Genomic DNA, 13,599 nt, shown 5'->3' on the forward strand with positions numbered 1-13,599 from the left:
TTAAGCATGGTTGCATTATCTGCATGTTCTTCACATTATTGCTAATGTTGAGCAGAAACATATGTACATCAGCATGTAAGTGATCACATATGTTACTTCTGGCTTGAATTAGATTAAAAGTGTCCCATGATTTACTTTTAAGCATGGTTGCATTATCTGCATGTTCTTCACATTATTGCTAATGTTGAGCAGAAACATATGTACATCAGCATGTAAGTGATCACATATGTTACTTCTGGCTTGACTTAGATTAAAAGTGTCCCATGATTTACTTTTAAGCATGGTTGCATTATCTGCATGTTCTTCACATTATTGCTAATGTTGAGCAGAAACATATGTACATCAGCATGTAAGTGATCACATATGTTACTTCTGGCTTGACTTGGATTAAAACTTCTTGGCGTTGGCATCTTTTTGTTGCTTTATTTTCTATGTTCTACTATCAAAATGTTCACTGTTGGAAGAATGTTATCCGGCACATCCGAAGATCCCTAGTCGTGGTTATAACTTGATAATATTGGAGTGGAGAACTGTAAACTTAAAATGCCCAGACTTAAATCCCAAGCATTGGCAATGGTTTCTAACTTCTGAAACATACTTAGTCTCACCTTTTAAGATCAGCTGTCCTTTTCAATATCTCCGTTTTGACAACGTTTATTTTTTGGAAAACGTGCTCCACACATTAGTTATCCTCTTCAACAACGAAATTGGGATCTCATCAGTGGGTTCAACATTCTAATAAATCACTGTAAATCAGTATATGTTGAAGCTTGCACAACTTATATCTGTTCTGTAGTCACAAAACTTGATCCGAGTTGTTTTTTTTTTGGAATATGCTCACCGATCCAAAAGCGAAATACTGCATCAACGGGAAGCCGAAATAGCTCAGTTGGGAGAGCGTTAGACTGAAGATCTAAAGGTCCCTGGTTCGATCCCGGGTTTCGGCATTGGTTGCAGTGTCCCATGATTTACTTTTAAGCATGGTTGCATTATCTGCATGTTCTTCACATTATTGCTAATGTTGAGCAGAAACATATGTACATCAGCATGTAAGTGATCACATATGTTACTTCTGGCTTGAATTAGATTAAAAGTGTCCCATGATTTACTTTTAAGCATGGTTGCATTATCTGCATGTTCTTCACATTATTGCTAATGTTGAGCAGAAACATATGTACATCAGCATGTAAGTGATCACATATGTTACTTCTGGCTTGACTTAGATTAAAAGTGTCCCATGATTTACTTTTAAGCATGGTTGCATTATCTGCATGTTCTTCACATTATTGCTAATGTTGAGCAGAAACATATGTACATCAGCATGTAAGTGATCACATATGTTACTTCTGGCTTGACTTAGATTAAAACTTCTTGGCGTTGGCATCTTTTTGTTGCTTTATTTTCTATGTTCTACTATCAAAATGTTCACTGTTGGAAGAATGTTATCCGGCACATCCGAAGATCCCTAGTCGTGGTTATAACTTGATAATATTGGAGTGGAGAACTGTAAACTTAAAATGCCCAGACTTAAATCCCAAGCATTGGCAATGGTTTCTAACTTCTGAAACATACTTAGTCTCACCTTTTAAGATCAGCTGTCCTTTTCAATATCTCCGTTTTGACAACGTTTATTTTTTGGAAAACGTGCTCCACACATTAGTTATCCTCTTCAACAACGAAATTGGGATCTCATCAGTGGGTTCAACATTCTAATAAATCACTGTAAATCAGTATATGTTGAAGCTTGCACAACTTATATCTGTTCTGTACTTGATCCGAGTTGTTTTTTTTTTTTAAATATGCTCGCCGTTCCAAAAGCGAAATACTACATGAACGGGAAGCCGAAATAGCTCAGTTGGGAGAGCGTTAGACTGAAGATCTAAAGGTCCCTGGTTCGATCCCGGGTTTCGGCATTGGTTGCAGTGTCCCATGATTTACTTTTAAGCATGGTTGCATTATCTGCATGTTCTTCACATTATTGCTAATGTTGAGCAGAAACATATGTACATCAGCATGTAAGTGATCACATATGTTACTTCTGGCTTGAATTAGATTAAAAGTGTCCCATGATTTACTTTTAAGCATGGTTGCATTATCTGCATGTTCTTCACATTATTGCTAATGTTGAGCAGAAACATATGTACATCAGCATGTAAGTGATCACATATGTTACTTCTGGCTTGACTTAGATTAAAAGTGTCCCATGATTTACTTTTAAGCATGGTTGCATTATCTGCATGTTCTTCACATTATTGCTAATGTTGAGCAGAAACATATGTACATCAGCATGTAAGTGATCACATATGTTACTTCTGGCTTGACTTAGATTAAAACTTCTTGGCGTTGGCATCTTTTTGTTGCTTTATTTTCTATGTTCTACTATCAAAATGTTCACTGTTGGAAGAATGTTATCCGGCACATCCGAAGATCCCTAGTCGTGGTTATAACTTGATAATATTGGAGTGGAGAACTGTAAACTTAAAATGCCCAGACTTAAATCCCAAGCATTGGCAATGGTTTCTAACTTCTGAAACATACTTAGTCTCACCTTTTAAGATCAGCTGTCCTTTTCAATATCTCCGTTTTGACAACGTTTATTTTTTGGAAAACGTGCTCCACACATTAGTTATCCTCTTCAACAACGAAATTGGGATCTCATCAGTGGGTTCAACATTCTAATAAATCACTGTAAATCAGTATATGTTGAAGCTTGCACAACTTATATCTGTTCTGTAGTCACAAAACTTGATCCGAGTTGTTTTTTTTTTTTGAATATGCTCGCCGATCCAAAAGCGAAATACTACATCAACGGGAAGCCGAAATAGCTCAGTTGGGAGAGCGTTAGACTGAAGATCTAAAGGTCCCTGGTTCGATCCCGGGTTTCGGCATTGGTTGCAATGTCCCATGATTTACTTTTAAGCATGGTTGCATTATCTGCATGTTCTTCACATTATTGCTAATGTTGAGCAGAAACATATGTACATCAGCATGTAAGTGATCACATATGTTACTTCTGGCTTGAATTAGATTAAAGGTGTCCCATGATTTACTTTTAAGCATGGTTGCATTATCTGCATGTTCTTCACATTATTGCTAATGTTGAGCAGAAACATATGTACATCAGCATGTAAGTGACTTAGATTAAAAGTGTCCCATGATTTACTTTTAAGCATGGTTGCATTATCTGCATGTTCTTCACATTATTGCTAATGTTGAGCAGAAACATATGTACATCAGCATGTAAGTGATCACATATGTTACTTCTGGCTTGACTTGGATTAAAACTTCTTGGCGTTGGCATCTTTTTGTTGCTTTATTTTCTATGTTCTACTATCAAAATGTTCACTGTTGGAAGAATGTTATCCGGCACATCCGAAGATCCCTAGTCGTGGTTATAACTTGATAATATTGGAGTGGAGAACTGTTAACTTAAAATGCCCAGACTTAAATCCCAAGCATTGGCAATGGTTTCTAACTTCTGAAACATACTTAGTCTCACCTTTTAAGATCAGCTGTCCTTTTCAATATCTCCGTTTTGACAACGTTTATTTTTTGGAAAACGTGCTCCACACATTAGTTATCCTCTTCAACAACGAAATTGGGATCTCATCAGTGGGTTCAACATTCTAATAAATCACTGTAAATCAGTATATGTTGAAGCTTGCACAACTTATATCTGTTCTGTACTTGATCCGAGTTGTTTTGTTTTTTTGAATATGCTCGCCGTTCCAAAAGCGAAATACTACATGAACGGGAAGCCGAAATAGCTCAGTTGGGAGAGCGTTAGACTGAAGATCTAAAGGTCCCTGGTTCGATCCCGGGTTTCGGCATTGGTTGCAATGTCCCATGATTTACTTTTAAGCATGGTTGCATTATCTGCATGTTCTTCACATTATTGCTAATGTTGAGCAGAAACATATGTACATCAGCATGTAAGTGATCACATATGTTACTTCTGGCTTGAATTAGATTAAAAGTGTCCCATGATTTACTTTTAAGCATGGTTGCATTATCTGCATGTTCTTCACATTATTGCTAATGTTGAGCAGAAACATATGTACATCAGCATGTAAGTGATCACATATGTTACTTCTGGCTTGACTTAGATTAAAAGTGTCCCATGATTTACTTTTAAGCATGGTTGCATTATCTGCATGTTCTTCACATTATTGCTAATGTTGAGCAGAAACATATGTACATCAGCATGTAAGTGATCACATATGTTACTTCTGGCTTGACTTGGATTAAAACTTCTTGGCGTTGGCATCTTTTTGTTGCTTTATTTTCTATGTTCTACTATCAAAATGTTCACTGTTGGAAGAATGTTATCCGGCACATCCGAAGATCCCTAGTCGTGGTTATAACTTGATAATATTGGAGTGGAGAACTGTAAACTTAAAATGCCCAGACTTAAATCCCAAGCATTGGCAATGGTTTCTAACTTCTGAAACATACTTAGTCTCAAGGGGTAAATGGGGAGAAGGAGAGTCTGATCTCATTGCCTATAATAGGATAATGTAAACAATTTAAAAACTGAACTAGGCTTTAATCATTGGTTTAAAGATGCCAATAGAAAAAGAGACTCGGCCGTCGCTGTCTTACTAGACCACAAGTCAATAGTGGCAGCTACGGTAGAGGGCATGAAGAGAAAAAATTCAAATAGTAAAAGTATAGTAAGTGGTACAAGGGTATGTACAATACAGAGGAAGAAAGAGAGAGAAGGTTAAATAGTAACAAAACCCTCACAAATAATGAGGGATGAAACTAAAGATAGGATGCCTGGGCAATTCTCGTCAACTGACGGCGAGAAGCCCACGCAATTTCTTAGTTGGATCTAGTTGGTAGGTTCCTGTGTATTGACAGGAGTATAATCTGTCGCATGTCCCGGGTGGTTGAACAACGTTAATATTGTACACCGTACTTATGTCAATGTATCGGGGTCTAGGATACAGTACAGTGTTAACGTCAGTGATTCAACTGAGGGGGATGCTGCTGCAGATTAGGTTTTGTGTATCAATAGTGGTATACACTGTAGCATGTCCCCGGAGGTCAAATCTGAATCTTCACATACACTGTATTTGTGTCAGAGTGTGAGACACAATATGCAATATAATGTCTTGTGATACAATTTGACTGAGGAGGGATATTGCTACAGAGAAAGTATAACTTGTTCCTATCACAGCGGGTAAGTCTGTAGTCAGGGTTGTATGCCGAGGAGTGTGTGTCCAACAGCGCATACATGTGTCTAAGTCCGTTATGAGGAGTCAGGAGTTCGCTTTATCGGTAGCAGAAATATCTACCATAAATGCCTATAGCGATGATACCGTGATGGCTAGTGACCTGGGTCGACAGGATCTCAAATGTATAGGTAGAGATAGTAAGAGAAAGGTGCCTTCGAGGGTACCCGGTATAGGAAAGGAGGATAAGAAAGTTTGACTGCTAGAGAACTAACAAACTGACCCCTTAGTTTACGGAAAGGTACTGGGCTACAGAATTCCTTGCTGACACCTGTTGTGTATCTTGGTCGATATGTGTCTCTGACTGTTCGTCCGCTGTCTCCCCATAGCGAGTAAGTAACAGCGGTAAAGTTAAGTGTCGGGGGGGAGAGGAGATGACGAGAGACACGGCAGGCAGGGTCGGAAGGATATGATGATAGGAACAAAACAATCGTCGCGCCCCGACGCGCGTTTCGCCTTGCTTCAAAGGCTCATCAGGGGGAAATGATTTCCCGTCATGCTGGGGTTTAAAAAGGGGCCGTCCCTGCATTTGATTGGTTTGCCGATTTGTGCAGGGAGTATGGTGGCCGAAATGGCTGAAAAAGGTTTAGGAGAAGCCTAAATCCTTAAATATATAGGACTGGCTGGACAGCCTAAGTCCAAGCATCAGTGGACTCGAGTTTATTGGTGTGTTAGCCAATGTAGGGGATATTCAGGTGACTAATCGTCATAGGGGTGACGATAGTCTTAGTGGGTTACTGTTTTAACGGTACTCCAGTAAAGGTGCATGTGTACTTAGGGTTTTCAATTTGTCCGAATTGGTGTGTACGGATCACTAGCTAAAGGTAGCTTGTTGCGGGTAAATGGAGGTACATGCACAGTTGAATATTGTCCGGTGGTATGGTGCGGACGCCTAATTCGCCGGTTGAATGGCATAAATTCTGGATGCGAGACCCGTAGAGTCAGGTGAGTCCCACTAAATCGAAGGGGCTCATGATGTCCAAGGGTGATCATATCTATAGTGTAGGGATAGGGATATCTGCATGGTGGGTGCAGTAGTCTGGTGGAGATGCCCAATCACTAATGAGAGTTCAGAATATCGTTAAGGCAGTTTGGTGGTTAAATTTTGGTGTCATAGACAGAATACATAATGTTACATGCTGAGATGCACAAAGGAAGTGATTCATTCTTGTAGGGTAACTAGGCAACCATACGGAATACGAAAGGGGACCTGTCTGGAGTATTAAGTGTCAAAAATAATAATACATATTCGTAGCTTGTTGCAGGTACATAGAGATACCTGTACGGTTAAAAGTTGTCTGGTGAAATGGTACGGACGCCTAGTATGCCGGTTGGGTGGCATAAGTCGTGGATACAAGATCCGTGAAGTTAGATAAGTTCCGCTCAAACTTGAGGGGCTAGTGATATCCTGGGATAATGATATCCTTGGTTTAGAGATAGGGATATCTGCCTGGTGGGTACAGTAGTATGGTAGAGGTGCCCAAACAATGGTGAGCGTACTGGATATCGTTGAGGCAGTTTGGTGGTTAAGTTTGAGTGTCATAAACAGAATACACAATGTTACATGCTGAAATGTGGCCAAGAGGTAAACCATTGTTGTCAGATAACTGAACAGCTGACGGAATTCAAGAGGAACCTGTCTGGAGTGTTAGGTACCACAATAAATATTGGTGTTAATATTATTGATGTATGAATGCCGTGTAGTTAAACTCCTCATTCAAGCCCAGAGGGGTCAACGTCTTGAAGGAGAAGATCCATTGTGATTCTTTTCTGAGTAAGGTTTTGTTGAAGTCGCCCTTCCGCGGATTCGGTAGTAGTTTCTCAATTACCTGGAATCTTAAGTTATCAGGATTCCCATTATGGAAATTGAGGATATGTCTTGCAATCGGAGTAGGCGTGATGGTATTCTTGATAGATGTTATATGCTGCAGAATCCTCCGTCTAAGCTGTTGAAAGGTTTTGCCAATATATTGTGCACCACACCTGCAGGTGATCAGGTAGATCACTCTTGTAGAGCTGCAGTTAACAAGAGCGTTGGTCTCAATTTTGATTTTAGTTTGGGTTGATGTGGTGAATTTGGAAGGTAGAATGTATTGACAAGCCTTGCAATGTCCGCACTTATACGTCCCTTTTGTGTTGGATAGCCAATTCGATGGTGATGTAGAGGATGACAGATGGCTGTGGACCAGTTGGTCCTGTAGATTGGTTGATCGCCGTGCTGTTAATGATGGGTATTTGGGTAATATCTGTTGAAGTTCTGTATTGTGCAGAAGTATCGGCCAGTTTTTCTTGAGGACTTGTGACATCGGACCCCAGCCTTGATCAAATGTGGCAATACATCGTGGGGCCTTGCTGTCATCTTTTGGTTTGGAGGAATGAAGGCTAGTGTGTCTGTCGATACTGCAGACCCTCTGAAAAGCGCGTTTGAGGACACGATTCGGGTAGCCAAGTTCCTTAAATCGGTACTTCAGAATCTTGCATTCATTATAGAATGTTTGTTCAACAGAACAGTTACGTCTGGCTCGCAAGTATTGGCTGAAAGGGATAGATTCTTTCAATCTATACGGGTGGTGGCTTTTCCAATGTAACAGACTGTTAGTCGCTGTTGTTTTTCTAAACAGTTCTGTTTCTATTGAGCCATCTTGTTCCAGTAGAATTTTTAAATCTAAGAATACCAATTCGTGTTCGTCTATTACATGTGTTAGTTTAAGGTTAACATCATTTATGTTGAGAGCTTCAACAAAATCCTCAAACATGGGGACAGAGCCTGTCCAAAATAGCAACATGTCATCAATGTATCGATGCCAGCTCAGAACATATTCATAAAAGCGGCTATATTCTGGTGTCATGACGACATGTTGCTCCCACCACCCCAGGAAGAGGTTGGCGTAGGTGGGTGCACAGGCTGTCCCCATGGCTGTCCCGGAGATTTGTAGGTAATAACGTCCATCGAACATGAAGTAGTTGTGTTTGAGGATGAATTCCAGGGATGACAGGATGAAATTTTTCTGTTTGTTATCATATGTGGTGTTCTCCAAGAAAAATTTACATGCCTTTAGCCCGATGTCGTGCGGGATATTAGTGTATAGTGATACGACATCAAGACTTGCCAATTGGGTATAAGGTGGAACTCTCATGTTTTGCAATGCTATTAAGGTTGACTTGGTGTCTTGTAGGTAAGAGGGTAGTGTGCATACCATAGGATGCAGAATTCTGTCTATAAATTTACTGAGGGATTCAGTTAGGCAATTATTGCCGGATACGATGGGTCTGCCTGGGGGAGGTCTGGAGCCCTTGTGGACCTTTGGCAGACAGTAGAATGTCGCAATTGTCGGATTTAGAGGTGTTAGGAATCTGAACTCGTCCTTACAGATCACTTGTTCGTCAAGGGCGTCTTGAAGTAAAGTTTTTAGTTCGCCTAAAAACTTAGTGGTGGGATCTGAAGGGAGGGTCCTGTAATGTGTGGTGTCCTCAAGGTGTGACATGCACATTTTGATGTAATCTGGGCGGTTCATAAGGACGATGTTCCCGCCCTTATCCGCTGGTTTAATTATCACATCCTCTAGTCCTTTGAGTTCTTTTAGGGCTTTACACTCACAGTAACTCAAATTCTTTTCTAGGGGTGGGTTGTTAGTATTGTCAAATTCTTGTAGTGACATTTGTACAAACAGGTCAACGTGTGGGGTGTCAATAAAGTTTGGAGTGAAGTAACTCTGAGGTTTAAAGTCTGTCAGAGGTCTTGCAGGGTTATTTTCTTCTGCAAGGCTCTCTAACGTTTTAGTGAGTTCATAATCTTTTAGTGACAAACCCAATTCGTTGGCTTCTGTGGAGTTCTTTTTGGCATGCATTATGTTGAGAGCTAACTTTCTACCGAACAGGTTCACGTCTTTGGACCAGTTAAAGTTATTACAGGAGGGTGTTGGTACAAAGGACAGACCTCTGTTTAACAGGGTGATATGATGGGTAGATAGTTGAAAAGTGGACAGGTTGATTATCTTATTGGAGGCTAGGGCCTCTGTGTCCGACTCTGGTTCTTGTAGGCCCACCGATCCCTGTCCCTCAAACGGCCTCTTTGTTGGCGTGGCTGGTCCTGTTCTAAAAAAGAGTTCGATATACTGGAGGTGGTGGTTTGAGAGTTATTGATGTCAGTGGGGATTGGTATATCTAAGAATGATACTGCTTTATCGGGGATCTTCAAGATACTCCTGTTATAGTTAGGTTGGGAACTAAGGTCCCTAATGTGTTCTTTGTTCCGATTATTGGGAGTTCTACGTCTGGTTTGTGGTGGCTGATCCTGATCTGACCAGTCCGTCTCACCCGAGGACGAGCCTCTATTGGAGTTTTTACGTCTTGGGTATCTGCTGGTTTGTCTAAAGATTTTCCCGTTCTTAAAGTCTTTAAAGTCCCTTTGAAATTGGGTGTGTTTTTTTATCTTTAGAAGATGTCGGAAATTGTTAATATTTTGCTGCAGTTTGGTTTCCATCCGAACATATAGGTCATCGGTTTTGTGTTTTTTGATCAGAGTGATATCCTCTTTAAGTTTTGTGTTCACCAATTCAAAGTTATTTGATTCTAGTCTGATCAGGAAGTCCATTAGTTTGAAGGAGCAGTCCAGTAGAATAGTGTTCCATTCACTGAGCTGCTCCTCCGTTTGGACTTTGTCGGGTAGTAAAATATCAGGGCGCAGTCCTCTAGGGACTAATTTTTGTTCTAGGTATTGCTTAAGGCTTGTAAGCTCCCAGAAGCTTTTTATTTGGTCCTGATATGATTTTTGTATCTCGAAAAAGGCTGTATTGATGTTGCTACTAGTAACGTTTTGTACAGATAGTGGGTTAATTGAGAAGACATTAACGATCTCCTCTTGTCCAAGGCTTGGGTCTATTAGTCTGTCGAGGACGTCAGCCATTGATTAGATAGATGCTATATGACAAGTCGAAAAATATTTTTTTAGTAAATAAATTGTTGTCAAATAAGATGGCCAGAGGAGGTATTGAAACCTTGAGAAATAGAGTTTTAATAGGAGATGGCCAAAAAGGGGTCAAAGTGGTTAATCATATGAGAGCAGAGTAAAGGACGGGGGGTAACCCACAGACAATTAGAGGTAAATGGGGAGAAGGAGAGTCTGATCTCATTGCCTATAATAGGATAATGTAAACAATTTAAAAACTGAACTAGGCTTTAATCATTGGTTTAAAGATGCCAATAGAAAAAGAGACTCGGCCGTCGCTGTCTTACTAGACCACAAGTCAATAGTGGCAGCTACGGTAGAGGGCATGAAGAGAAAAAATGCTTGGACTTAGGCTGTCCAGCCAGTCCTATATATTTAAGGATTTAGGCTTCTCCTAAACCTTTTTCAGCCATTTCGGCCACCATACTCCCTGCACAAATCGGCAAACCAATCAAATGCAGGGACGGCCCCCTTTTTAAACCCCAGCATGACGGGAAATCATTTCCCCCTGATGAGCCTTTGAAGCAAGGCGAAACGCGCGTCGGGGCGCGACGATTGTTTTGTTCCTATCATCATATCCTTCCGACCCTGCCTGCCGTGTCTCTCGTCATCTCCTCTCCCCCCCGACACTTAACTTTACCGCTGTTACTTACTCGCTATGGGGAGACAGCGGACGAACAGTCAGAGACACATATCGACCAAGATACACAACAGGTGTCAGCAAGGAATTCTGTAGCCCAGTACCTTTCCGTAAACTAAGGGGTCAGTTTGTTAGTTCTCTAGCAGTCAAACTTTCTTATCCTCCTTTCCTATACCGGGTACCCTCGAAGGCACCTTTCTCTTACTATCTCTACCTATACATTTGAGATCCTGTCGACCCAGGTCACTAGCCATCACGGTATCATCGCTATAGGCATTTATGGTAGATATTTCTGCTACCGATAAAGCGAACTCCTGACTCCTCATAACGGACTTAGACACATGTATGCGCTGTTGGACACACACTCCTCGGCATACAACCCTGACTACAGACTTACCCGCTGTGATAGGAACAAGTTATACTTTCTCTGTAGCAATATCCCTCCTCAGTCAAATTGTATCACAAGACATTATATTGCATATTGTGTCTCACACTCTGACACAAATACAGTGTATGTGAAGATTCAGATTTGACCTCCGGGGACATGCTACAGTGTATACCACTATTGATACACAAAACCTAATCTGCAGCAGCATCCCCCTCAGTTGAATCACTGACGTTAACACTGTACTGTATCCTAGACCCCGATACATTGACATAAGTACGGTGTACAATATTAACGTTGTTCAACCACCCGGGACATGCGACAGATTATACTCCTGTCAATACACAGGAACCTACCAACTAGATCCAACTAAGAAATTGCGTGGGCTTCTCGCCGTCAGTTGACGAGAATTGCCCAGGCATCCTATCTTTAGTTTCATCCCTCATTATTTGTGAGGGTTTTGTTACTATTTAACCTTCTCTCTCTTTCTTCCTCTGTATTGTACATACCCTTGTACCACTTACTATACTTTTACTATTTGAATTTTTTCTCTTCATGCCCTCTACCGTAGCTGCCACTATTGACTTGTGGTCTAGTAAGACAGCGACGGCCGAGTCTCTTTTTCTATTGGCATCTTTAAACCAATGATTAAAGCCTAGTTCAGTTTTTAAATTGTTTACATTATCCTATTATAGGCAATGAGATCAGACTCTCCTTCTCCCCATTTACCTCTAATTGTCTGTGGGTTACCCCCCGTCCTTTACTCTGCTCTCATATGATTAACCACTTTGACCCCTTTTTGGCCATCTCCTATTAAAATACTTAGTCTCAACTTTTAAGATCAGCTGTCCTTTTCAATATCTCCGTTTTGACAACGTTTATTTTTTGGAAAACGTGCTCCACACATTAGTTATCCTCTTCAACAACGAAATTGGGATCTCATCAGTGGGTTCAACATTCTAATAAATCACTGTAAATCAGTATATGTTGAAGCTTGCACAACTTATATCTGTTCTGTACTTGATCCGAGTTGTTTTGTTTTTTTGAATATGCTCGCCGTTCCAAAAGCGAAATACTACATGAACGGGAAGCCGAAATAGCTCAGTTGGGAGAGCGTTAGACTGAAGATCTAAAGGTCCCTGGTTCGATCCCGGGTTTCGGCATTGGTTGCAATGTCCCATGATTTACTTTTAAGCATGGTTGCATTATCTGCATGTTCTTCACATTATTGCTAATGTTGAGCAGAAACATATGTACATCAGCATGTAAGTGATCACATATGTTACTTCTGGCTTGAATTAGATGAAAAGTGTCCCATGATTTACTTTTAAGCATGGTTGCATTATCTGCATGTTCTTCACATTATTGCTAATGTTGAGCAGAAACATATGTACATCAGCATGTAAGTGATCACATATGTTACTTCTGGCTTGACTTAGATTAAAAGTGTCCCATGATTTACTTTTAAGCATGGTTGCATTATCTGCATGTTCTTCACATTATTGCTAATGTTGAGCAGAAACATATGTACATCAGCATGTACGTGATCACATATGTTACTTCTGGCTTGACTTGGATTAAAACTTCTTGGCGTTGGCATCTTTTTGTTGCTTTATTTTCTATGTTCTACTATCAAAATGTTCACTGTTGGAAGAATGTTATCCGGCACATCCGAAGATCCCTAGTCGTGGTTATAACTTGATAATATTGGAGTGGAGAACTGTAAACTTAAAATGCCCAGACTTAAATCCCAAGCATTGGCAATGGTTTCTAACTTCTGAAACATACTTAGTCTCACCTTTTAAGATCAGCTGTCCTTTTCAATATCTCCGTTTTGACAACGTTTATTTTTTGGAAAACGTGCTCCACACATTAGTTATCCTCTTCAACAACGAAATTGGGATCTCATCAGTGGGTTCAACATTCTAATAAATCACTGTAAATCAGTATATGTTGAAGCTTGCACAACTTATATCTGTTCTGTACTTGATCCGAGTTGTTTTTTTTTTTTGAATATGCTCGCCGTTCCAAAAGCGTAATACTACATGAACGGGAAGCCGAAATAGCTCAGTTGGGAGAGCGTTAGACTGAAGATCTAAAGGTCCCTGGTTCGATCCCGGGTTTCGGCATTGGTTGCAATGTCCCATGATTTACTTTTAAGCATGGTTGCATTATCTGCATGTTCTTCACATTATTACTAATGTTGAGCAGAAACATATGTACATCAGCATGTAAGTGATCACATATGTTACTTCTGGCTTGACTTAGATTAAAAGTGTCCCATGATTTACTTTTAAGCATGGTTGCATGTTCTTCACATTATTGCTAATGTTGAGCAGAAACATATGTACATCAGCATGTAAGTGATCACATATGTTACTTCTGGCTT

At 40.3% G+C, this 13,599-nt stretch overlaps 6 non-coding genes across 6 annotated transcripts; all 6 read left to right on the top strand.

Annotated features, from left to right (window-relative positions):
- Window positions 1–874: 874 nt before the first annotated feature.
- TRNAF-GAA (transfer RNA phenylalanine (anticodon GAA)) lies at window positions 875–947 on the top strand. Its single transcript has one exon. It is a non-coding gene; the product is annotated as a tRNA-Phe (tRNA).
- An 893-nt stretch (window positions 948–1,840) lies between these two features.
- On the top strand, window positions 1,841–1,913 carry TRNAF-GAA (transfer RNA phenylalanine (anticodon GAA)). Its single transcript has one exon. It is a non-coding gene; the product is annotated as a tRNA-Phe (tRNA).
- A 902-nt stretch (window positions 1,914–2,815) lies between these two features.
- On the top strand, window positions 2,816–2,888 carry TRNAF-GAA (transfer RNA phenylalanine (anticodon GAA)). Its single transcript has one exon. It is a non-coding gene; the product is annotated as a tRNA-Phe (tRNA).
- Window positions 2,889–3,757: 869 nt separating this feature from the next.
- Window positions 3,758–3,830, top strand: TRNAF-GAA (transfer RNA phenylalanine (anticodon GAA)). The gene has a single exon. It is a non-coding gene; the product is annotated as a tRNA-Phe (tRNA).
- An 8,470-nt stretch (window positions 3,831–12,300) lies between these two features.
- TRNAF-GAA (transfer RNA phenylalanine (anticodon GAA)) lies at window positions 12,301–12,373 on the top strand. The gene has a single exon. It is a non-coding gene; the product is annotated as a tRNA-Phe (tRNA).
- An 893-nt stretch (window positions 12,374–13,266) lies between these two features.
- On the top strand, window positions 13,267–13,339 carry TRNAF-GAA (transfer RNA phenylalanine (anticodon GAA)). The gene has a single exon. It is a non-coding gene; the product is annotated as a tRNA-Phe (tRNA).
- The last annotated feature ends 260 nt before the right edge of the window (window positions 13,340–13,599 follow it).

This window comes from Pelobates fuscus, chromosome 6 (assembly GCF_036172605.1).
Source record: "Pelobates fuscus isolate aPelFus1 chromosome 6, aPelFus1.pri, whole genome shotgun sequence".
In the NCBI taxonomy this organism is placed as follows: Eukaryota; Metazoa; Chordata; class Amphibia; order Anura; family Pelobatidae; genus Pelobates; species Pelobates fuscus.